Source organism: Lissotriton vulgaris, chromosome 3_1 (genome assembly GCF_964263255.1).
Source record: "Lissotriton vulgaris chromosome 3_1, aLisVul1.2, whole genome shotgun sequence".
NCBI classification, from domain to species: domain Eukaryota; kingdom Metazoa; phylum Chordata; class Amphibia; order Caudata; family Salamandridae; genus Lissotriton; species Lissotriton vulgaris.
In genome coordinates, this window is record NC_141689.1 from 1,123,949,105 (window position 1) to 1,123,972,320 (window position 23,216).

The 23,216-nt window shown below is 43.7% G+C and overlaps 1 protein-coding gene across 1 annotated transcript in view; it reads left to right on the forward strand.

Annotated features, from left to right (window-relative positions):
• TRMT10A (tRNA methyltransferase 10A) overlaps positions 1–13,535 on the forward strand; it is a 251,783-nt gene extending 238,248 nt beyond the window's left edge. The window contains exon 8 of the mRNA XM_086961601.1: positions 13,149–13,535. The gene's annotated coding sequence lies outside the window, so the exon portion shown is untranslated. The remainder of the gene's footprint in view (positions 1–13,148) is intronic.
• The last annotated feature ends 9,681 nt before the right edge of the window (positions 13,536–23,216 follow it).

Here is a 23,216-nt window from a genome sequence, read left to right on the forward strand (position 1 = left end):
TAAATTCAAGAACCTGCTCAAAGTTCTCTTCCTAGACCGCTCTTGAGCGAAACGATAAGATCCAAGGATGCTTCTTTCACGGTCCTCCATCTTTCTATAGTCTCTTGACGGTGGACTTTGACGTGGACCCAGAAAACCTCTCGATCTCCCGACCTGGTTAAGCATAGAATCTGATTAGACATTCGTCCAGAAGGATCGACACCCTACCTGCTCCATGCTTGCCCGCTTTCCTATCTGAGCTATACGTTGCTCGATCCTCCATGGACTATCATAATATCTGTACTGCATAACTGCACTTGACTGTACATGTTGTAAAGCGCTCTGATACCCTCGGGTCCAGCTAGCGCTATATAAAACTCCTAAAATAAATTTTAAAAAAATGAAATACTGAGTTACAAGACTGGGCTATATAATTGATTGATTGAAAAACAGAGATTATGTAGTGCATCTGTGCTTTTTTCATTGTGTGGTTAAAATGTCCGTTTTCTAACCATGTCCAGCAGACAAGTGAAAATCAGAATTTCGGTTCAGCAAAGTAAGGAATCATCCTCCTTGTGCAGTGCTTTGACAGTCATAACATCTGGATCAAAACAGCAGAATGAGTCATGACCTGGTATAGAGCTGTTTGAGAACGAATGATCAAAGTAGTCAGAACGTAAATGTCCATTTCTCCGAAGGATATTCTTTGTTTCAGGGATAGGGTTAACCTCAAGTCCCAAAGCAGACACTGATGGACGGTCGGGAACTGCCCAACACAAACTTAACAGAAGCAAAGGCACCTTTGTTTTTTAGACCTTTCATTATGGCACTATGCTAAACAATGCACTCATAAAAATCCAAAGAGAGATAAATGGCAGATAATTGAATAGGAAGACTCCTCAAAAGAGTTACTGGAATAGTGGTTGCGGGTTGATTATTCTGTCAGGGACTTGGCAAGGATTGATGGTAGGGTACACAAAGTAATACAATATTGAGTGCAGAGCTGCCCAAGATCACACAGAAACAGACAAGGCAATAACCGCAAGGCTGAAGAACTAGAATACACATCTACAATGGACAAGGAGAAGGAGAGGAGTGCTAAATAGAATAGAAGGGATAACAAAGAACATTAGGCAGAAAGCAAGCACACAACCACACTAGGAAACAGGAAGTTAGGGGATTAGATAAGAAAACAGCAAACTAGAAACTGTAACAAAGAGAAAGAAAGACCGGGACTGAGAAAAATGTAACTACAGGAAGAACGCATCACGTAGTTCTCGCTCGGAAATCAAGACTATTGTTTGCACTGCAAGCATTACTAGATCAAGAAACAAGGGAAAAAAAGCCTGGGAATCTGCTTGAAATAGGGATAGCAAAAACTCAGGAATTTATTAAAAAAGGAGTCGGTAAAACAGTTAAGAGTACAGACTAAACCTTTAGCCATCCAGTTTCCGCTATAGTGAAATGTTTCTCATTGCTTAATTGTTCACCATGCTGTTTTGAAGCTGAATAGGCTGACCTGCCTGATTTTCAGGATGTAAGATATTCGGTACTGAGCTCTCAACCTTGTTATCTGAATATTAGGCTCTCCAGTATTTCTGTTATTGAACTTTTACATTCTTCACACTCTGTTGGTGATCCTGACATTATCAGTACAGCTCATCATCTTTTTTATTCCTAAGTTGTATTAAGGCACTTACCTTCATTTACCTTTTACTGCCCCTGAACCCTAAAATTTACATACCCCCTCCTTAAGTCTACCCATCCCTGAATCCTCAATAGCCCTTCCCTCCTGTTACCTTGATGTGCCCTTGTACTCTTATTTGCCTTTAGGATTGCCCACCCCAATGCTTAAAAAAAACCTTACATTTCTTTACCTTTGCCCCTCCCTTTGTTAGGCCGTAACTTTCCCTTAGCCCTTTAATCATCCTTTTTTTTAAATGTCATAATAATGATATTTTTTTAAGCAAAAAATGTTTATCTGCGTGGTAAAGTACAGATGGTAAAGTACCAAACAAAGGGCCATGTGAGATACTTTACTTGTGTGCTACTTACCTGTGTGGTAAAGACCATGGGATAAAGACTGCATCTCCCACAGCAGAGGAGTTATGTATGAATCTGGTGGAGAAATACAAATGTGACATGATTAATGAGGTTCTCAATATGGATTTGGTGCTTGTGGAGCACTGAATTTTGTCATTTTTTCTAACAGAGCATCGTCATGGTCCAGGTTTTGTGTCTAGATGCCCCAAACACAGCTCTAGTGTAGTGCCCTTTTAATAGACTGCTCAAAGCTGGTTCTTTATCCTTACAACCGATCACTTTGTGGTCCAAAGTTATTAACATCCAAGTCGAGAATAATCCTTATTGCCCCAGAATTTCTACACCAGATCACACAGGAAGTTTCCATGCATGCTCCATCTTCCAGGATGTCAGGTAAGTTCTACAATCCAATTCATCATCACTAAAGGGCATCACTTGGCTCCATATTTCTTGTAGAACTTTATTTTGTATCTTCCTGCAAAATGCATGAACATCTTGAAAGAAGAGAAGTGTCCTTCCACAAGATTAGTATATAGTATTGAGTGGAAGAGGTTCTGCATCTGGTACTTTAGAAGCACCTCTTATATACTTTTCAAAGAGAGGCCACCTTTATATTTTTGTAAAAGTAGACATTGCTGCCTTTTTTTTCCATTGTTAATGTCATCAGACATCTTTCTTGCCATCCGTCATTAAAAATTTTGCAGAGATGTTAACCTCAATCAAGGGACTTTCAATCCCTTGGAAATGTAATATAGTGTTGTCTTGGCTGTTGTCTCCTTCCAAACTAATTTGCAAGTCCTGCCTACAAGCATTCTTCAACTTATGCATTCCTAGCGACAGGATCTTCGGACAGGAGGGTGAGCAAATTGCAAGCTAGATGTATCTATGAGCCATATACTGTTACAACTCAACAGTGTGTTCTTGAGGACACATCCCTTCTCTCGTTCCAGGGCAATCCCACACTTTCAGGTGAAATGCATAGTGTATTTGCCATTTCTCTCCCTTAACCCAGTGTCTTTGGAAGAGCGGTTTTCACAGACGTTTCACTGACATTACAAAAGCTTTGACAAGATTACAGTAATACACAGGTGTACCTGTTTACATGTACAATGCTAGAACCTTCAATAATAAAAGCCGCCCCAGTAATATGTTGATGATTTGCATCACTCCACTAGATGAAAGGTGGCCACTGCTGCCGGCATGAGAACTGTCATAATGCCTGAAATTTGGAGTGCAGCTACCCTGATGTCTTTTTCATCTTAGCTATTCATTAATGCATACAATCTAACACTTTAAGGACTCTGGCATTTATTTGTTATCTGTTTGCATGTTTGCTTTTCTGTTTTACCTCATCACACTCTTAGTTTTTCCACCACCAAAGAGGGTTTGACCTAGTGCTTGTGGTCTTTTTTTAAAGTCTTGGTATCAAAGAAAATATCATGGAGGAGAAGAAAAAGTTACATTATTAGAATTCATAAACACCACATTCTCCCCCCAATTAAGCCAAGGACACAATTCAATTAGAACTTCATAAATTCTCCCTTGTACCTGACTGTTGTTGATTTTGTTTATCAATGATGCACCGTAGAGTGGTTTTCAGTCAAAAGTGACCAGATAAATTAAGAGTGAGAATCTTGCATTTCGTAAGCAGAAGATTCTAATGCACTCCCCAATGGAAAATCCATGTAAGCTATTTGTTCTGCTGACTCCAAGGACAGCTGGTTTAACGACCAGTCTATTTCTGGAGGGTGACTATAGCTTTGGAACTCAGTTTCTCTTCCAGGGGATACTCATCAATAGTCATACGCACTGATTAGTCCCGCCCACGTGCGGGACCCCGGAGCAATAGCCAATTATATGCATATATCTACATATATATATAAATACACATAAAAAACCATATATATATATATATATAGATAATGCATATACACATAAATATGCAGCCTGAAATACACCATACTAGGCTAAAAAAAACTGCCATTATTGCATGTAACACTTTTATATTTGGTAAATAAAGACATATATAATACATTATACGATAATGTAAAGAAGAAACACTGCCCTTGGTTTCTTTGAAACACACAACCTTTATTGGGACCACGGAGCAATAGCCAATAATATGCATATATCTATATATATATATATATATATATACACATAAAAACCATATATATATATATATAGATAATGTATATACACATAAATATTCAGCCTGAACTACATCATACTAGGCTAAAAAAAACTGCCATTATTGCATGTAACACTTTTACATTTGCTAAATAAAGACATATATAATACATGATATGATAATGTAAAGAAGAAACACTGCCATGGGTTTCTTTGAAACACACAACCTTTATTTTCAAAGGTAAAAACAGGCAGAATCATAGAGGCAGCTTTAGCCTAGATAGGCTGCATAGTAACAACTGAAAAACTTGGCACTGTGCCTTTAAGACCTCCATAAGCCTCCAGGCTCCCATCATGCACCACAGGTGACCGTTAGGTCAGTTCTTTTTTCCGGCTCCTTCTGTGAGGAATCTGGAGCATTGAGCTCGCCAGTTTGTGATATTTTATCACTTTATTCTGGTATTTCTCAAATTTTTTCATCTTTACTCGATGTCTTTAGTCATTGTTTGACTAATTCAACAATTTTCTCCTGGTTTTTGACTATTTTTGCAGTCATAATGCCGGCCTTGTTTGTTAAGTGTCCAGCCTGTGGTAAAAAAAATGGCCAAGTCAGACCCTCATTCGGTCTGTGTATCTTGTTTACCATCTTCTCACAAGCCAGAACTCTGCTACCACTGCAGCAAGTTGTCTAACCGAACTCTCAAGTAGAGGGAGAAGAGCAGGCTTCAGTCCCTGTATGACATAGGAGAAACTGTGAGTGGAAGAGAAGATGTTCATTCCAAGAGGCCTTCTTCGCACAAAGAGCGCAAAGACAAAGGGAAGAAGAGAAAACATCAGTCCCCTACTGCGTCGAGGGACAGATCTTCTTCTAAGGTACCTCTGTGTTCAAAATCGACATCGAAATCACCATTGCGGCGACCGTCGAGGCATCCTTCACCGTCGAAGATGATCACGCCGTCGAAGCAAGGTGAGAAGAGACATGAGCGTAGACGGTACAGGTCCGGCTCGCCTACGACTGCAAGAGGGAGGGACTCGACGTTGTCTCATCGATGTCGACGGTTGCCGCCGCGAGGCTCGGAACATAAGTCAAGGTCGCCGTCGAGAGGTGCCATGATGTCGACGTCGAACCGGCCAGCCGAGGTTTTGACGTCGAAGAGCCCAAGCCAGGTGGCATTGAGGCACACAATGTCGAGAAATCCACCGCCGTCGAGGAGCATGACATCAACGCCTAAGAGACCATCGCCGTCGAGGGAATCGACGCCGAGGAGATCGCCGCCTTGGAAATCGCCGCCGAGGAAATAGACGCACCTAAGAAGCCTAGGATGTGTCTAAAGACCGGTCTACGGCTCATACTGTGTCTTCTGGGAGTTCCTCTTCCTCCTCTGAACTACAGATTGTGAAAGTCTCTCCAGAGCCCTCGAGAGCACCTTCACCTGTTCGGCTGGCAACTAATATCTCGCCGCGCTGGCTGGGGGAGATTAGAGACTGGAAGATAAGGAAAATAAATCTTCCAAGGTCTAATTCCAGATCTCCTGTGTCTGCAAGACCTGCTTCAAGATCTCCTCAAAGACAGTCGGTGCACTCTCCGAGAAGACGTGAGCGTACTCCTCCGAGAAAGTCTCCATCAGTGAGGAGGCGGTCTTCACCTTCGCCTAGATCATCACGTTGCCATTTTTCGAAAAGGCGCGATACTAGATCCTCTGCAAGGTCTACAAATTCGAAAAGGGGCTATTCGCCGACACTGTCATCAACTCCTCCAAGTAGGATTTCACTGATTGATGACGTGGGTACATTTAATGAGGTTCTCTGTCGTGGAGCAGCTAAACTTAATATCGAAATGCCGGTCTCTACCACCAAGACAACGGTCATTTTCAAGACTTTGCACCAAAAGCTAACGTCAAGGCCCTTACTTCCTCTGGTGCCAGGTCTGTTGGAGCCAGCGGAACACAAGTTCTCAACTCCAGCAACATTGGGAGCGGTTCCTTCTTGGATCGCTAAGAAATATAAAGCCCCGGACAATGATCCGTTCTTTCTTAGGACTGAGCCAAAACCGGATTCTGTAATTGTCTCAGCAGCACGTAAGAATCAAACAGGAGCGGCGTCATCCTCTGTGCCGCCGGATAAAGACAGTAAGGCTATGGACTCAGTAGGAAAGAGAATGTGTGCCACCTCTGCTTCCTACATGAAAGTCGGCAGTGCTAGGTCGCTATGACCGTGCCCTATGGAACTCCATGTCTCGTTTCGTTTCGCAGAGAAGCTTCCAAAAGAAGACAAACACGATTTTCTGGAGATCTTAAATGAAGGTGGGCTAGTAGCTAACCAGGTGATTAGTGCAGCCGCTGATGCTTCGGACTTGTCTGCGCATGGTTACGCGCATGGACTCTGCGCCAGGCGCTCCGCTTGGTTGAGGCTCTTAACCTTCCGTTTAACGGAAAATCACTCTTCGGATCTCATGCTGATGATGAGATGTCACGTATGAAAACAGAACTTGATACAGTGAGAGCTGTTGGTCTTGAGAAAAGGAAGGATTTTAAGAAAAAATACCGTCTGTACGACAGGAGACAGAACCAGCAGAGGGTTCAAACCCCTCAATGGTCATCTCAGCAGAATCAGGGAAGATCTCAGTTCTCCCAGCGTCGTCCTGGTCGAGGAAGAGGTGGCATTTCCAGGCAGTCTGCACCTGGAAACGAGCAGCAGCAACAAAAACAGTGAGCTTTTGCTTTCCCTGAGCCCGTTACCCACTCCGGTGGGGGGGGGGGGTGGAGTGTTCGTTTCTGCCTGCAAGAGTGGACAAACATCACAATAGACAAATGGGTTCTGAATATTGTAAAGAATGGATATGCCATCAGATTCAAGCCCCCCCCGCCTTCCATTCCTCCTCAAAAGTCTGTGACCCATCGTATTCATCTTTTGAGACAAGAAGTGTCTGCCCTGATCTTAAAGAATGCCATCGAGGAGGTCCCAAAGACACAGCGTTGGCAAGGCATTTACTCTCAATATTTTCTAGTTCCAAAGAAAGGTCCAAACAAGGAGTTCAGGCCCATACTAGATCTCAGGCGCCTCAACCAGTTCATTCGGCGAGAAAAGTTCAGAATGTTGGCGTTACATCAAATAAATCCACTTCTGCATCAAGGGGACTGGATGTGTTCCATAGATCTTCAAGATGCTTATTTTCACATCCCCATCGCCCCAAAGCATCGGAAGTTTCTAAGGTTTTGCATCCAAACAAGCCACTTCCAGTTCACAGTCCTGCCCTCCGGGCTAAAGTCAGCTCCTCGCACGTTTTCAAAGTGCATGGCAGTCGTAGCGGCTTTTCTGAGGAAGAAGCACATTTTCGTCTATCCATACCTAGAAGATTGGCTGCTAAAGAGTGCGTCTCCGGTTCTGCTTCAACAACATCTCACATTCTGCATACTTCAGCTGCGGAGACTGGGCCTGCACGTAAACTTCAAGAAGTCTATCCTCAATCCAACACAGAGGATACACTATCTGGGCACACTTCTGGATTCAAAGGACGCAAAAGCGTATCCTTCGGAGGAGAGACTATCCTCAATTCTCCTCAAGTGTCAAACGCTACTGAAGACTCCTCGTCCCACGGCCAGGCAGATCTCGTCTCTTCTAGGGTCCATGGCTTCATGCATTTTCCTTGTTCCAAACGCCAGGCTGCACATGAGACCTCTGCAGCAGTCTCTGGAGGACCAGTGGTCCCAGTTTTCAAATCATTGGGAGGACAAACTGTCACTACCCTGGTCAGTACAGATCCCCATCCGATGGTGGATGCAGCGGAGTCATCTGGTAGAAGGAGTCCCTTTCCAGGAGGACATGCCCAGACAATCACTGGTGACGGAAGAGTCCCTTCAGGGATGGGGCGCTCATCTGGGATCGCTTCAAATTCGAGGAGTTTGGTCGGAGAAAGAAAGACTGTATCACATAAACATGTTGGAACTCAGAGCTGTCCACCTAGCTCTCAAGGCTTTCTTTCCAGCGATCAAGACATCCTCCCTGCTTGTTCAAATGGACAATACAACAACGATGTACTATCTGAACAAGCAGGGCGGAACACGATCCAGACCTCTGTCGCTCGAAGCGCAAGCAATCTGGAAGTGGCTTCTGGCTCGGGGTTTGAGCATATCGGCGGTCCATCTGCCAGGTGTACTCAACATCCAAGCGGACGACCTAAGCAGACACTTCCCAGAAGCACACGACTGGGTCTTAAAAGAAGAAGTAATAAAAGATGTCTTCCAGGCCTGGGGGACCCCAGAAATCGTTCTCTTTGCGGACGCCGAAAACGCAAAATGCCGCGTCTTCGCATCCAGATACCCACAACGAGGGTCCAAGGGGAATGCTCTATGGATGGACTCGTCCGAGACATTACTCTACGCTTTTCCACCGATTCCACTTATTCCCTTGGTGATCAAGAAACTGTACAAGTCCAAGACAGACATGATCCTGGTGGCTCCGGATTGGCCACGCCAATGGTGGTACCCGGATCTCCTGTATCTGTCCAAAGTACCGCACAGGAGGCTACCTTGCTGTCCGGATCTACTGACCAGAGAGAACGGCAGGCTGTTCCATCCCAACCTGTCGTCCCTGAAGCTAGCAGTATGGCTCCTGAGTTCGTCCGATATGGGCACTTAGGCCTCTCGCAGGACTGTATACACATTTTGAGAGAGGCGAGGAGAGCTTCTACAAGAAAGTCGTATGCTTTCAAGTGGAAGCGGTTTTTCATGTGGTGTGTTGCTGAAGGTCATGACCCGATTCGAGGTCAAGAACAGATACTGTTACCATACTTACTTTCTTTGGCCAAAGCAGGTTTACAGTATTCTTCTGTAAAGGTCCATCAGGCAGCAATAACAGCATATCGAAAGTCACCTACTCAGGTTTCTTTCTTTCAAATGCCAGTGGTAAAGGATTTTCTGGAGGGTCTCAAGAAAGTTTATCCTCCGGTGAGGGCTCCTTCTCCACCTTGGGAGTTGAATGTGGTTTTGTCAAAATTGATGGTCCCCCATTCGAACCTATTCATAAGGCGTCCCTTCAACATCTGTTGTGGAAGGTGGCCTTCTTAGTAGCTATCACTTCTTCGCGCAGGGTGAGCGAGATACAGGCTTTTTGTTCTACAGAACCTTATCTCGTTTTCCATGCAAATAGAGTGGTTCTTCGCACTCATACGAGATTCCTTCCTAAGGTGATCTCGGATTTTCACATTAACCAGTCAGTTATACTGCCTACGTTTTTTGCTAGTCCGAACACTCCAGCTGAGAAAGCGCTACACTCTTTGGACCTAAAAAGAGTGCTGAAATGTTATCTTGACAAGACCAAGAGTGTTCGTAAGTCTGATCATTTGTTTGTGAACTATGGCCCTCTGAATACAGGCTTGTCTGCATCTAAGAGGTCCATTTCTAGATGGATTGTTTCATGCATTATGTTATCTTACCAGTTGGCACGGAAACAGCTCCCGGGCAAGCCGAGAGCGCATTCCACTAGAGGAAACGCTGCTACGATAGCAATGCTTAAAAATGTTCCTATTCATGAAATTTGTAAGGCAGCTTCGTGGCGTTTGGTCCATACCTTTGCACGCCACTACTGCCTTGATTCTGATACTCAGGCGGATGCTCAAGTTGGTCAAGCATCCCTGAGGAATTTATTTGGGTAATGTTTATTAGTATACTGTTTTAGAGAGACTGATATTCGTCCACAGGGTATGGGATGGGCTTGCTATTCTATTCAGTGCTTATGACTATTGATGAGTATCCCCTGGAAGAGAAGGATAAGTTACTTACCTGTAATCCTAGTTCTCTTCCAGGGGTATACTCATCAAAGTCATAAGCAACCCACCCTCCTCCCCGGGCGAATACCAGGACTATCTATTTTTCTATGTTACCCATGCTGTGATTACACTGTTATACGCCGTCCAAAAATAACTGACCTAACTGTCACCTGTGGTGCATGATGGGAGCCTGGAGGCTCATGGAGGTCTTAAAGGCACGGCGCCAAGTTTTTCAGTTGTTACTGTGCAGCCTATCTAGGCTAAAGCTGCCCTATATGATCCTGCCTGTTTTTACCTTTGAAAATAAAGGTTGTGTGTTTCAAAGAAACCCATGGCAGTGTTTCTTCTTTACATTATCATATCATGTATTATATATGTCTTTATTTAGCAAATGTAAAAGTGTTACATGCAATAATGGCAGTTTTTTTTAGCCTAGTATGATGTAGTTCAGGCTGAATATTTATGTGTATATACATTATCTATATATATATATATATGGTTTTTATGTGTATATATATATATATATATATATATATATATATATATATATATATATATATATATATATATATATATATATATATATATATATAGATATATGCATATTATTGGCTATTGCTCCGTGGTCCCACACGTGGGCGGGACAATTCAGTGCTTATGACTTTGATGAGTATACCCCTGAAAGAGAACTAGGATTACAGGTATAACTTATTCTTAACAGGCAAAAGGCACACCATAAGTCCAATTCTCTGACGGAGCGATTACTTTTACAATGAACATATTTTTATTATGAAGTCGGAAATTAATAGAAGTTAAAAGCAGGCATACCAAATAAAACTACGTCTTGGTTCCTAATATTAGTCGAAGAGTAGATACGATATACTTCCTGTTTTGTGTCTGTGCCTGGTATTCTTGCAGTTCCGGGTTCAATTGGCTTATCTCAAGGGCTGTGGTCAGTGCTGCAATAATCTTGTTCCAAACTGGGTAGCCTACCACCGAAAAGGTAAGGTGTGTCCCTTGCAGGGTTAAGGTAAACTGCTTGTTTGGGGATTTAGTGATCAATGAAGATAGGAAAGAAGTCATGGATCTGAAAGACAACTCTCGCTTTCAGTGGATTTTAAAACCGCATTCAGGGATCCACTGGTACTGGGAGATGAGTGCATCTATAGTCTGCTCCGGGGGGGACCAAAACTTTACTGATTCATCTCATTAATGCCCAACCTCCTGCAACTGGAATGGAGCACCTATTTAGTATAGGCCTTCAAATATCAATATCCCTGGAACCTAACAGTGTATACTGAAGACAGGGTTAAATCTCTCCTATTTTCCTAATATTCTATGACTTTCATTTGGGATGTACCCAATGCCTATTTTACATGGTAAATCGTAAGGGATGTTGTGAATTTAGATCATGTTAGTGCTACCCCATTGCTTAATTTTGGTACAGTTGACGTAATTGTTGGATTTTGGAACAATATGTAAATATCCTAAGAGGACTGTGGGGGCACACACACTATATTTCACATATGTTATACTATTTTCTTTCTCAGGACAGAGATTCAAAAGGTTCGCCAAAACGCTCTGTAAAGGTGTTAAGACCTGCACTGGATCTGAACCTTAGTTAAGACAGATCATCAGTCCCCAGACGTGAAATTTATTGTTATGGCTTACAGTAGGCCTTATCTCTAAAAAGTTATCTTTGTTGAGAAGGATTACTGACTTAACGTCCAAATTGTGGCCTTGTGACTTAGTCTCACATCAGTTCCCCAACTTTTCTTTTTTTTATGTTACAAGATCCTAAGGTTAACTTTTTTTTCATGCAGTTGCACATTTCCCATGTCTGTGTAATGTAATCCAGCTTCTCTTGCTCTATCACTGATAGACTCCTTTATTTTTTCGGATGCTTCAAGTATTTGATCTCATTGGTCAGAGAAAGAAAGACTCTTAAGTGTCTTAATCATCGACCTAAAGCCTATCATAGTTCACTTCCCTAATGATCAGTAGAATAATTTTGCGATAAGTAACCTTTTTATATTTGTATATATGCGCTAATATTTTATGTCTTTTAATAGTTTTATTTATAGATTATGCTGATGTGAGGTTTATTTGTTTTTATGATCTTTCCATCAAAATAGACAATTTTGATGATGATGACATGCATTTTATCAACTTGCCACACCACTTATTCACTCACAGCCACTCATACTACTACACAGCTACTCAAATCACTAACCTACTCACACCACGACTCTGAAACATCACCCACACTATACCCATCCATAACAAAAAATATGCTGACACCTTCCACTCCACTTTAGACTATTACAGCACCCTGCACTTAAAACAGCAGTCTCATGCCTAGCAATATGACTCACCCACTCATCACACTTTAAAATCACCCTATGAGCCATGTTAAACATTGTTTACCTCCGCACCATGTCTTGTCCTTCCACATGCTTAAATCAATTCTCACTAGGCCTGCTGTTTAGGCCTAAACTTGTGAGTTTTTTCTGACCTGTGATCTAACTGCCTGATCTGAATAAACTGAGGATTGCTTTACTGTGTGGGACCTAAACTAAACGCATGTTAGGTTCTTGCAGGGGGAGAATAGCTCTGCTGTCTAGGGCCAGAGAATGTTGGTCTTTGTGTGTGGGTAAATGGTCTACTATCTAAAGTCTAGGACGTCCAGATCTTTTAGGTACAGTCTCAAACCATGTATGCCCATACGTGTCCTTTGGTGTCTGTGTATGCTAGATGTGCACCGACTCATATTACAGAGACATTACAACAAATAGCATGTTAACCTAAAGTGGCCCAAACCTATTGGCTTTGTCAGTGATTGCGAATGAAGCAGAAAACCTTTGTAAAAAGAAATAGTAAAAACAAAATAGAAGAGGGGGATCATACTTGGACTGAAATCTGTTAAAATGTGCTGTTAAGCCCTGTAGGATTTGCTGCGTCTCTCGTCTTTCTTTGTGGTGACAGAACAAAAACATTTTGATCAGTGAGGCTTCGCATAATGAGTGAGAAGCAAGAATTTTTTATTTACTTAGATATTTGCTGTTCTATTTTTGTGGCAGCACTTTAGTACCTCTCTCCAATAAACAGAGTCTGATTTCTGCCTTCCATCCAGATTTATAATTTTTTGATCATATTAGCGACTGTTCTTTCTTGCTGCTTTGGAAATCATAAGTGACTTAACACCTATCTTCCATTTGGCTTGCCACAGTGTTCGAAATCATCCTTGCGTACCTGGAGAAGAAAGACTGGAAGGAGGCTTTCGTCAGCGTTCTGCCTCAGTGGAAAGGGGCGGTTCCATTGGAAGGAGAAGTTGTCACAGACAGAAAACACAATGGCCAAGGGGAGGATAAAGAAGATGATGACTTGGAAAATGATTGCAGTGTTGATGAGGCAACCAAACTCTGAAAGCGAAGGAGTTGATTCAGAACACAAACTCTGAAACAGTGTGAATACCAATGCCGTTCTTGGTGTCAGTGACAGCATATGTTTTTGTGTTGGAAATGTACTCTGCAAAATATTTAATAGTGTACATATTGACTAATGTGTCCTTTTTTACGAAGCAGGACTACTTGTTTTTATCTTCGTAGGATACAGTAAAAAAAAAACACAATTGAAGTGGGAGACATGTTTTCTTTCAGTATTTTTCAATGTTTTTCATATGACGGCAATAGTTGCCAATTGAAGAGGCATTTGGTTCGTCGGAAGCAATGTTAAAGATTTTTTTTTTTTAAACAGACATTTAAGGGTTGACTCTCCAGCTCAGGGCCTTAGACCCATAAAGTCTGTGGTTACTTTCAAATCACAGATATAGACTAGCTATAGGTATAGTTTTATAGTACACAACTTAATAGGTAAACCAGGTAAAATAATTTCCTTATTACAGACTATTTGTGTTGTTACTGGTGGTCTCAAATGAGGAAAAACACATCTTAGTTCCACTGCAATACAGCTTTTCACCAATTCACTTAACTGTCAGTGTGAGCTTTAAGTGACGGTGCTATTAGCCTGTTCATACATTTAAAAAAAATGCTGAGACCATGACATGTTATACAGGTCTGTTTTGGAGCAGAGGACGCTGGGAAACAGAAAATTTAAGGAATAAAATGGCAAATGCCCTACACATAATTGGAATTTGGAAATTCACTTTGTACTAATGTAATTTTATGAAGACCCCTTGCCTGCAACCTTGGCGATTCCACGCTTTCATATTTAAGGCTCAATCCATCTTTTTTCCGTTGTGTATGTAATATAACCATATGTTTCAGCAGAGAATTAACACATCATGGAAAAGAAACCCAATAACTGGATAACCGGTGCAACTGTAATATAAGGACTCTAAAAAGCATCCTTATAAACGTAAGATTGATGCCCAAACATAAGCATGAAATAGAAGCACTAATAACCGATTGCGCGGCAGACTTGGCTTTCCTAACGGAAACCTGGGCCTCGGAAGCGTCAGGGCCCGACTGGAACACAGCAGTACCCACGGACTACTTCGTGGTACATGCTGACAGACCGGGATCTATGGGCGGTGGAATAGCAATTATTCACCGCTCGCACCTTAAAGTAAGCACCCTCCCGCAACACGGACTGGAGGCTGAGTCCATATCCTTCACTGTCAAACTGAGTAACAAAATAATATTTGCGGGCCTCCTGCTCTATAGACCCCCAGGGCCTAGAGGTCTTTTCACCAAGGCCCTTTTAACTTACCTGGAATCTACCCTAGACCAACCAACATTTACGGTACTAGGTGATTTTAATTTCCACCTTGAGGAGAATAATTCTGTGGAAACATCCACCCTAATAGAAAACTTTTGTAGTTTCGGGCTGAACCAATTAGTTGTAGGGCCCACCCATATAGCGGGCCACACGCTCGACGCGGTCTTCACTAATAACAAGCACGTAAAGGTCACTTCAATTGCCCCAGTTCCATGGTCTGACCATGCAGTCATTCACTTTAACCTTAATACAACTATCCTAAACATCAGGCGGAGAGATTTCTCTCTCCCAATAAAAACCCCCCCATGGAAGAAGCTCCTCAACTCTCGAAAGCTCTATCAAGAGATCTTCCCTCACTCGAGAGCTGTGACAGTAATAATGGATCTTACAAATTCAACACATGGATTAGCCACGCGGTGAACGAGCTAGTCCCTGAGGAAACTAAGAAGCCGAGGAAACGCTCAGCCACAATGGTACACCCCTGAGGTTAAATTAATTAAACTGAAATGTCGGCGCCAGGAAAGATTATGGCATGCCGACTATAGCCCTCACACCAGGAAAGAGTACACAGCAGTCCTACTTGAATACAAGACAACGATAGAGCAAGCCAAGGAGGCTTTCTACTAAAAAAAAATCCTAGAATCCTCAAACTCTTCCAAAGAACTGTTTAAGACAGTTGCACACTAGCCAAAAGCCCCAGGGACACTGTTTTCATACCTGACCAGGATTTTGTGGAAAACATAGCACAATTTTTCCAGCAAAAGGTCCAGGCGGTTTATGACGGCCTTCACTCCTTACATGCCAGAGTAGTAATCCCCACACAACAGATTTGGCACCTCACATTTCCAATCTCTCGCAATTCTCACCATTAAGTGACTCTCAGGTAGCCACTCTGCTTTTGCAGACCAAATCGGGATCACCGTTGGACCCCTGTCCCCCCTATATACTGCATCAGGTCCCAGAAACAATCAGCCCGCTCCTGAACACAGTCCTAAGCTCCGGCTGTTTCCCCGGTAGTTGGAAGAAAGCATGCATCAGGCCCATTATTAAAAAGGAGACAATGGACCCAACGGAATCCAAGCACTATCGGCCAATATCCTGTCTCCCTCTTCCAGCCAAAATGCTGGAGAGAGCTATGAACCAGGAGCTCACTAAACACCTAGATCACAACCATCTTTTAGATTCCACTCAACACGGCTTTAGGGCCTGCCGCTCCACCGAATCCGCTCCGATTGTAGCGACGGAAGACATCCGCAGGACCATGGATGATGGGGGTAGCGCCGCTTTGATCCTACTGGATCTTACAGCGGCATTCGATACAGTTAACCTTGGGGTCCTACTTAACAGACTGAGGGTGCTGGGCCTCACTGATACTGCCTTAGCTCTTCTCGAGTCCTTCCTAGAGGCCCGCATACACCAAATCCACTGGGGAGGTCTCCACTCAGCAGAGTTCCATCTCCCATGTGGTGTCTCTCAGGGGTCGGCCCTATCACCCACCCTATTTAATCTGTACGTCACTCCCCTTGCTTCATTAATAAAATCTCATGGCCTGCATTTAGTGTCATACGCTGACGACACTCAACTAGTGGTGTCACTTTCCCAGTCGGTGGAAGCCACAGCTGCTAGTTTCAGGAACTGTCTGTCTGACGTAAAGAGGTGGAGGAACGATCACTTCTTAAAGCTTAACACCGAAAAGACTGAAGTGATCAAATTTGGCCAAAAACCATCCATCTGGAGTCACCTATGGTGGCCTCCAGAAGCTGGCGGCTGCCCTGTCCCAGCCAACAAGGTCAGAAATCTAGGCTTCATAATTGATAAGGATCTCACCTGCACAGCACACATTAGTCAGGTTACCTCGGCATGTTTCTACACAATGAAGGTACTTAGGAATATTTGACCCTATATACCGTTTTCTCTTAGGAAAACCGTGGTGGGAGCTCTAATCCTGTCCAGGGTGGACTATTGTAACGCTCTCTATTTGGGAGCAGGTGAAAAACAGCCTGCCAGGCTCCAGTCCATCCAAAACACAGCAGCAAGTGTTCTACTCAACATCCCCAAAAGACACCCTACCTCTAAAGCCATACGGGAACTCCACTGGCTCCCAGTTAGGCGCAGAATCCAATTCAAAGCCTTGTGCCTGGTTCACAAATCGCTGCATGGGAACATATCTGAGGAGCTCACCAACCTTCTCCCTCGCTATGTGCCTGCGCGCACCTTAAGATCCTGTAGTCAAGACCTACTCCAAATGTCCAGAATAAAGAGAGCCCGGTGTGGCGTTTGATCTTCCTCCCATCTAGCCCTCAAGCTGTGGAACAGTATGCCCATCACACTGCGCTCGGAAAAGAACAGAGCTAGTTTTACAAGGGCGCTGAAGACCTGGCTCTTCACGATGCCGTAACCATCTCTCTACTTCCCCCTCCGTCTCACAGAGCCAAGACGCCTCGGCATAAGAGCGCTTAAAAAATAATTCAGTCAGTCAATACAATCTCCCCCTCTTACACTCCCCTTCTGATTGCCCTGTGGAACCTCTTCAAGGTCCAGTATTGACTCTGCACAGAGAACTAATTTGGCACCTACACCTGCGCTTCGCAGTCAATAGTTGACCCCCAGTGCAAATAGCACCTGGCCGGAAGAAGATCAGTTTATTGTCCCGATGTCTGACGCTGAAATGTCTTCAGCCCAATCTTGACCAATATTGCACTACAAATTTACTAAACCGCAACCGGTCATTATACTGACAGATTCTGCACCAAATCCTCTACCAGAGTGATCGGATCACCAGAGACTCCATTATCTTTTTGGATCAGATTTTTTAAGAAAGCACACCACCAGAGGTGGATAATGATGGTGGAGTTGAAGATGGTAATCTTCCTCATTATAATGATGACAATTTCCAAATAGATTTGCAAGAGGTCATTGGCCATGATACCTCCCCAACACAGGGTTGGACAAGGCACTTGGGCCACCTACTAAAGAAAGTGTATCATGGTTGGGGCCAAAGCTAATGTTTTCATGGTAATTCTACACCTGCGGCCTGCCACGTTTGAGCCCTTGCTCATCTTCACGAGGCCTTCACAGGTCCTCTGATGGTCACTTGGTCAAAAATATGTTCCAATCCACCAGTGAATGAGGAGGTGACCAAGTGTCACAGGGTGGCACCCACTGACTCCTATTTTTTCACTAAGCAGACTACTCCAGAGGGAGTAGTGGTGCAGTCACCAACCAGTAAGGGTAATCCTAATTCTTTTCTACCAGTCCTCTGGATAACAAGCCCAAGACAGTTTAGGGAAACTAATGTTCTCTTTGGCCAGCTTGGCCTTAAGATCGGTTAACTCCGTCTGTTTGCTGGATCACTATAAACATGCCCTTTGGGACATAACTGGTGAGAGACATAAACAGGGAAAACCCTGGCAGCAGTTACAGAAGACCTTAGTGCCGCTTTGGCTCAAACAATCCATGTTGGACAGGATGCAGCCAAGTACGTGATTTGTGCTGGCCTACACTCCACAGAATGTTCCACAAGGGTAGTTCTCATCAGCGTTGTCCTCAGGTGCCCCACGTGGATGAGTTCCATAAGATTTTTGGGTGTAGTTCAGGCTTCTCTCATAAGTATGCAATTGGATGGCCCGTGCGTTTTTGGGGAAAAAGCAAATTCTGCCCTTGAGTATTTTAAGGACAGTAGAGTTATGCCACACTGTCCGGAACTGTTGATCCCGGCCATGCGATTCAGATCAGTTTTGAAAATGATGTGGCTAATCATAGGTGCTAGCGTACAGACTGCACCTGTCGCCCCATCCACTACAGCAGTCACCTAAGTCCTTTTAAGGCCAGGGATGAGGGTCTGGTAGGCACTGTGCAGGCCAGTAGGGGCACCAGTCTTGCTAGTCCCCTTCACCAGTAGAAACTGCCTGTAGGCCCTTTATATTGCCCCTAGCAGCCTGTCCTACCCTTTATGTCCACTCCACCATCTCTCTCCCCACCATTTGATCGACTTTCAGAGGGGCATCACTCCATCCTGCTGCCGGAGGTGCAAGTGTTGAACTCCAAGGGTGCTATTGAGAGGGTTTTGGATTCAGAAAGAGGAGAGCGTTGTTGTTTTTGCCTCAAACCTATACTAAACATTTAACTCCTGAATGTCTTCTTGCAGAAAGACAAATTGAAAGGGGTCATTTTAGTCCAGATCTTGACTGCACTGGACCTAGGAGACTGGATGGTTTCCTTGGAACTGCAGGTCACACGGTTTCAAATACCCGTCCCACAGGTGTGACCTGCAGTTCAAGCTCGCCCAGGATGATTTCCAGCTCGTAAGTCTCGCATTTGGCCTCACCAGTGCCCCTCTGGTGTTCATGAAAGTGATGGCAGTGGTTGCGGCACACTCTCGAAAGGCCCTTTCCTGAACAACTGGCTGTTGAAGGGGGCTCGCGAAAGTCAATAGTAGACCACCTCCAGGCGCACCTTTTAACACTCTTGAGGTTCACGATTAATGAGCCAAAATGGTACCTCACTTTACAGAGTGTTCCATTCATTTTGGCTTTACTAGAACACCATGTAATTAAAGGCCTCCCCGCTCCTCCAATTGCAGTAATACCGGAACATTCGAGCTATGATCCCGATGTCGGAGCCTTGCTTCTGGATCATGGTGAGAGCAGCTCTGAGGATTTTTGGCCTCTAACCCTCCTGCATTTTCCTTTTCGACCAGGTGTTGCATTAAAAGCTCTGCAATACAATTTGAAGTCCCAGTGGGCCCAGCATAGTGGAAATCTGACATATTCCATTCCATAACCATAATGGATACCCCATGCTGCAGTGGCTGCTCTAGCACCACTGGTCCAGTAGCAGGCCCCTCTCCATTCCTCTCTCAGAGCTGAGGATGGTGATGGGCGCATCATTACAGAGTTGGGAGGTCATCTGGGTGGAGACGGAGATCAGAGGACTCTGTTCTCCGACAGAAGCGTGGCTCCATATTACTCTGTTGGAGCTGCAAGCCAATCGTATGGCATTATAGGCTTTTATCATCCATTAAGGGAAGGCTGGTTCAGGTTCTCTTGGACAAATCTTACTGCTATGTGGTACTGTGTGAAGGGGTTAAAGACAGAGAGAGGCACTTACCTGGTCCATAAGGTGTCTGTCCCACAACAGCATCTCCAGATTGGGGCGATCAACCTAGAAATGAAAAAAGGACACAGGCTAGAAAGGAAGGAGGAGATGAGGCAGAGGAAAAAGCAAAAACTAAAGGAGGACTCGTTCCTGCAGGAAAGTGGTGAAGGTAGCAAGATAAAAGCCTCCGTGGGCGCGAAGGAAGGCAGACAAAAACAAGGTGGAGACAGATGACAGGCGGCAGAGAGGAGATGAACAACAGTGTAACCAGAACCACAGACTTGGCAAGGCAACGACGCGGAAGATTGCGGCGGGTGCACCAAGAGCAGGTCAGAGAAGGTCACTACCGTAGACACTGACTGCACACAAAAAACCTACGGCGAAAAAGTGAAGAGTGCGACACGTGGTTCAAGGACTGGTTGACAGCCCCGGTGGATGCGGAATCCCAGTAGTATTGTGGCTAACCGGGTGAGTGACTAAGAGGTAAATGCTACACAGATAAGAGCGGGTCACCTGCACGCAAATTTATTTTTGGATTGTTGGACTTTTCTCTTTTCTTGCAGTTGTGTTATTTACCATAATGTCTCACAGGTGAAGGGAAACTCATATGGGATTTTTAATGGGGTGTATAGTGAACCAATGGATATAATCCTGGGTGGGAGAAACTAAGCAGTCATTAACAACTAAATTTAATCACGGCAGTGAACGTGACCGCCCTGAAAAGTAAGGGCCAAATACAGAAGAAATCACAGTTGATGGGATTTGTTTGCAAAACACCCCAAGACGATTAATAAAGTGTTACAAGGAAATTGACAAGAGAAAAATGTATCCCACCCTACCCAGATTAATAAAGAGTTTTTATGGGGCAATATATTCTTTTACTTGCTGTTCATTCTTCTTTTTTCAGAGGACTCTTGGGGCCAATGCAGCCGAATCTTGGAACAGAAGAATACAGAAAAGCCATTACTAGCGATTCAACTTGCTTGCCCAGACATCCCACCTTTTCATCTGACCATTCATCGTCAGCAAGGATGCTACCTCTAAAATTCTTGTTCACAATGTTTTTGCAATCATTAAAAAAGTTTAAGTCCAGAATTCTGCAGAAATATCATTAAGCCTTCCCAGAAGCTTTGTGAGGAACTTTACAATTTTTTTCCAGAGAAGATTTAATTTTTTGTTGGATTTCTTCCCTCCCCCATCTCTGGAGCAGTCCTTGTGCTTTTCGTTTCCTAATCATCTCATCAGCTGGCTCTCTGCTGTCAGAACAGGTCCAGACCTTAGTTGCTACCATTTCGTCCGGATTCCCAGTGGATCCCTGTCCCCCCTTCTCATAATGTTCTCCCTTATAAAGGAACCAGCCTTTACTGTCCGCACTAATCTTTGCAACTCCTCCATACCTACCACAGTGCCAAGCAACTGGAATCAAGCCCTGGTCATACCACAACTTAAAAAGCCAGTAGTGAATCCCAGCAATCTAGCAAATTTCAAACCTATTTCTCTAATGTCGTTTGCTTCCACATTTTTGAAGAAAGCATTAAACCATTTAATTTTTCCAAGTATCTGGAAAACAAAGCTCTGCTTGATTCTTCCATCAGGATTTTCCCCTTTGCCTAGCACAGAGTCTGCTTTCCTTGAGATATCTGATGTTATCAGAACTATGGTTTGGCAGCCTTGTTCCTTTTGGATATGTCTGCAGCTTTTGACACAGTTTCTCACAACGTTGTAATCTTCCATCTCGGAGATTGGAATCTGTAAGTAGGCATTAATATGGTTTCATTCTTTCCTTTTAGTCCACACTCTGACTGTTTTTCTTTACTTTTTTTTAGTATTCTCCCAAGACCATCCAGTATTCCACTCCTTTGCTCCTCTAGCTGCTACATTATGTCCTATGCTGATGACACTAATAATTGTGTCAATTTATAATCACACTTCAGAAACTGAAGGCAGCTTAAGCGACTGTTTGGTAGGAATTGGCAAGTGGAGGGGTTTAAACTGTCTTAAACCCAAGGACAAGACCAAAGTCCTATATATTTGGCAGGGACACCTCGATCTGTAGGCCGTTCTAGTGTCCTGCACATGTCTTGTCCTACTCTTTTCCACTCTATAAAGAACTTGGAGTTTTTGGACAACGTGTTATCTTTCTCTGTCCATATTAGTAATGTAGCTCCTGTTTGTTCTATTTTCTAAGAATGTCGTAGAAAATGTTCCTCCTGCTTCCTACCACCTCTTGTATATTCAAGTCCTTGTTTCTTCTGTACTGGATTGCAGGAACTCCCTTTGTTTAGGAGCTGCCAGGGACTCTGACAAGGACTGGTGGGAGGGTTGACAAAGTAAAAGAATACAGGGTACAGAGCTGCCCAATATCACATAGGAAGTTAGTGGAGAAAAGGGATCCAATAGGATAGCTCTGCAAAAGGTAACATGAAGCTAATACTTACACTGCTCAAGAACACCATCTAGGTTGTCAACTATTCCCATGAATATTTGCATTTACACAGGAACAGGCAGGGAAGTTACAGAATAGCTAAAATTCACAGCCACAAAAGACAAAAGAGCTGAAGAGGAGTAGTGCTGAACAGGAAAGAAGGGAAAACAAAGGGAACACTTGGCAGAAAGCAAGTAAACAACCGCACTAGTAAAAGAGAATTTAAGGACATAGGAAAAAGAATGTAGTAAACGACAAACTTGGATGAAGGGAAAGAAATGCAGAGATTGCAAAAAGGTACATAAAGACAGGGAGAATATTCAAGAATGCTCTAAAATAGTGCTAGCTCAGAAATGCAAAATCATGGTAGCGCTGCAGGCAGTGCTAGTTCAAGGAACAATCTTCTGAAAAGAAGAAAAGCAAAAATTCAAAAACTCTGGAAACATGGGGCCAGTCAAACAGTAACACTGCTACCATGACCAATGCTGGACTGAAAAACACTGAGACTTAAAAAAGCTCACTGTGATCACATGCCTCAGGTGTAAGCAGGCTACCACGTGCCACCCACAGGTCTGCCGAATTCCTCCACTAATTATTTGCCTGCAGAGGTGGAGACGTAGCAAACCCCGCATGAATCTAAAATGAATTAGGATGTCAGAATGGAGTCCACGAGACAGTCCGTGTATGTATAAAGGAGAAGGTCCCGAAGCTTATTTGAACACTCAAAAGTTCCACAGGTTATTCCGGGGCGGTGGGCATGAGACCACAGGAAGCAAATTGTGACAGTATAATCACTCACACTGCTAGCTCCTCCTATGATCTGAAACTGGAACCAAAGCCTTTGCTCCTGTGAAATAAGTCATTTTTCATCGGAGTTGCAGTGCCAAGTACCAAAGGACTACTGGCAAAATATGAAGCACTAGAGTGCAGAATATCAGGTTGAGGACTAACCAGAGGGTCGGAGACAGAAATTTGAGGAGGGAAACACCCTGGTGTAGGAGGCAGAATTTAACAGAATTAAAGGGTCCCATCAAG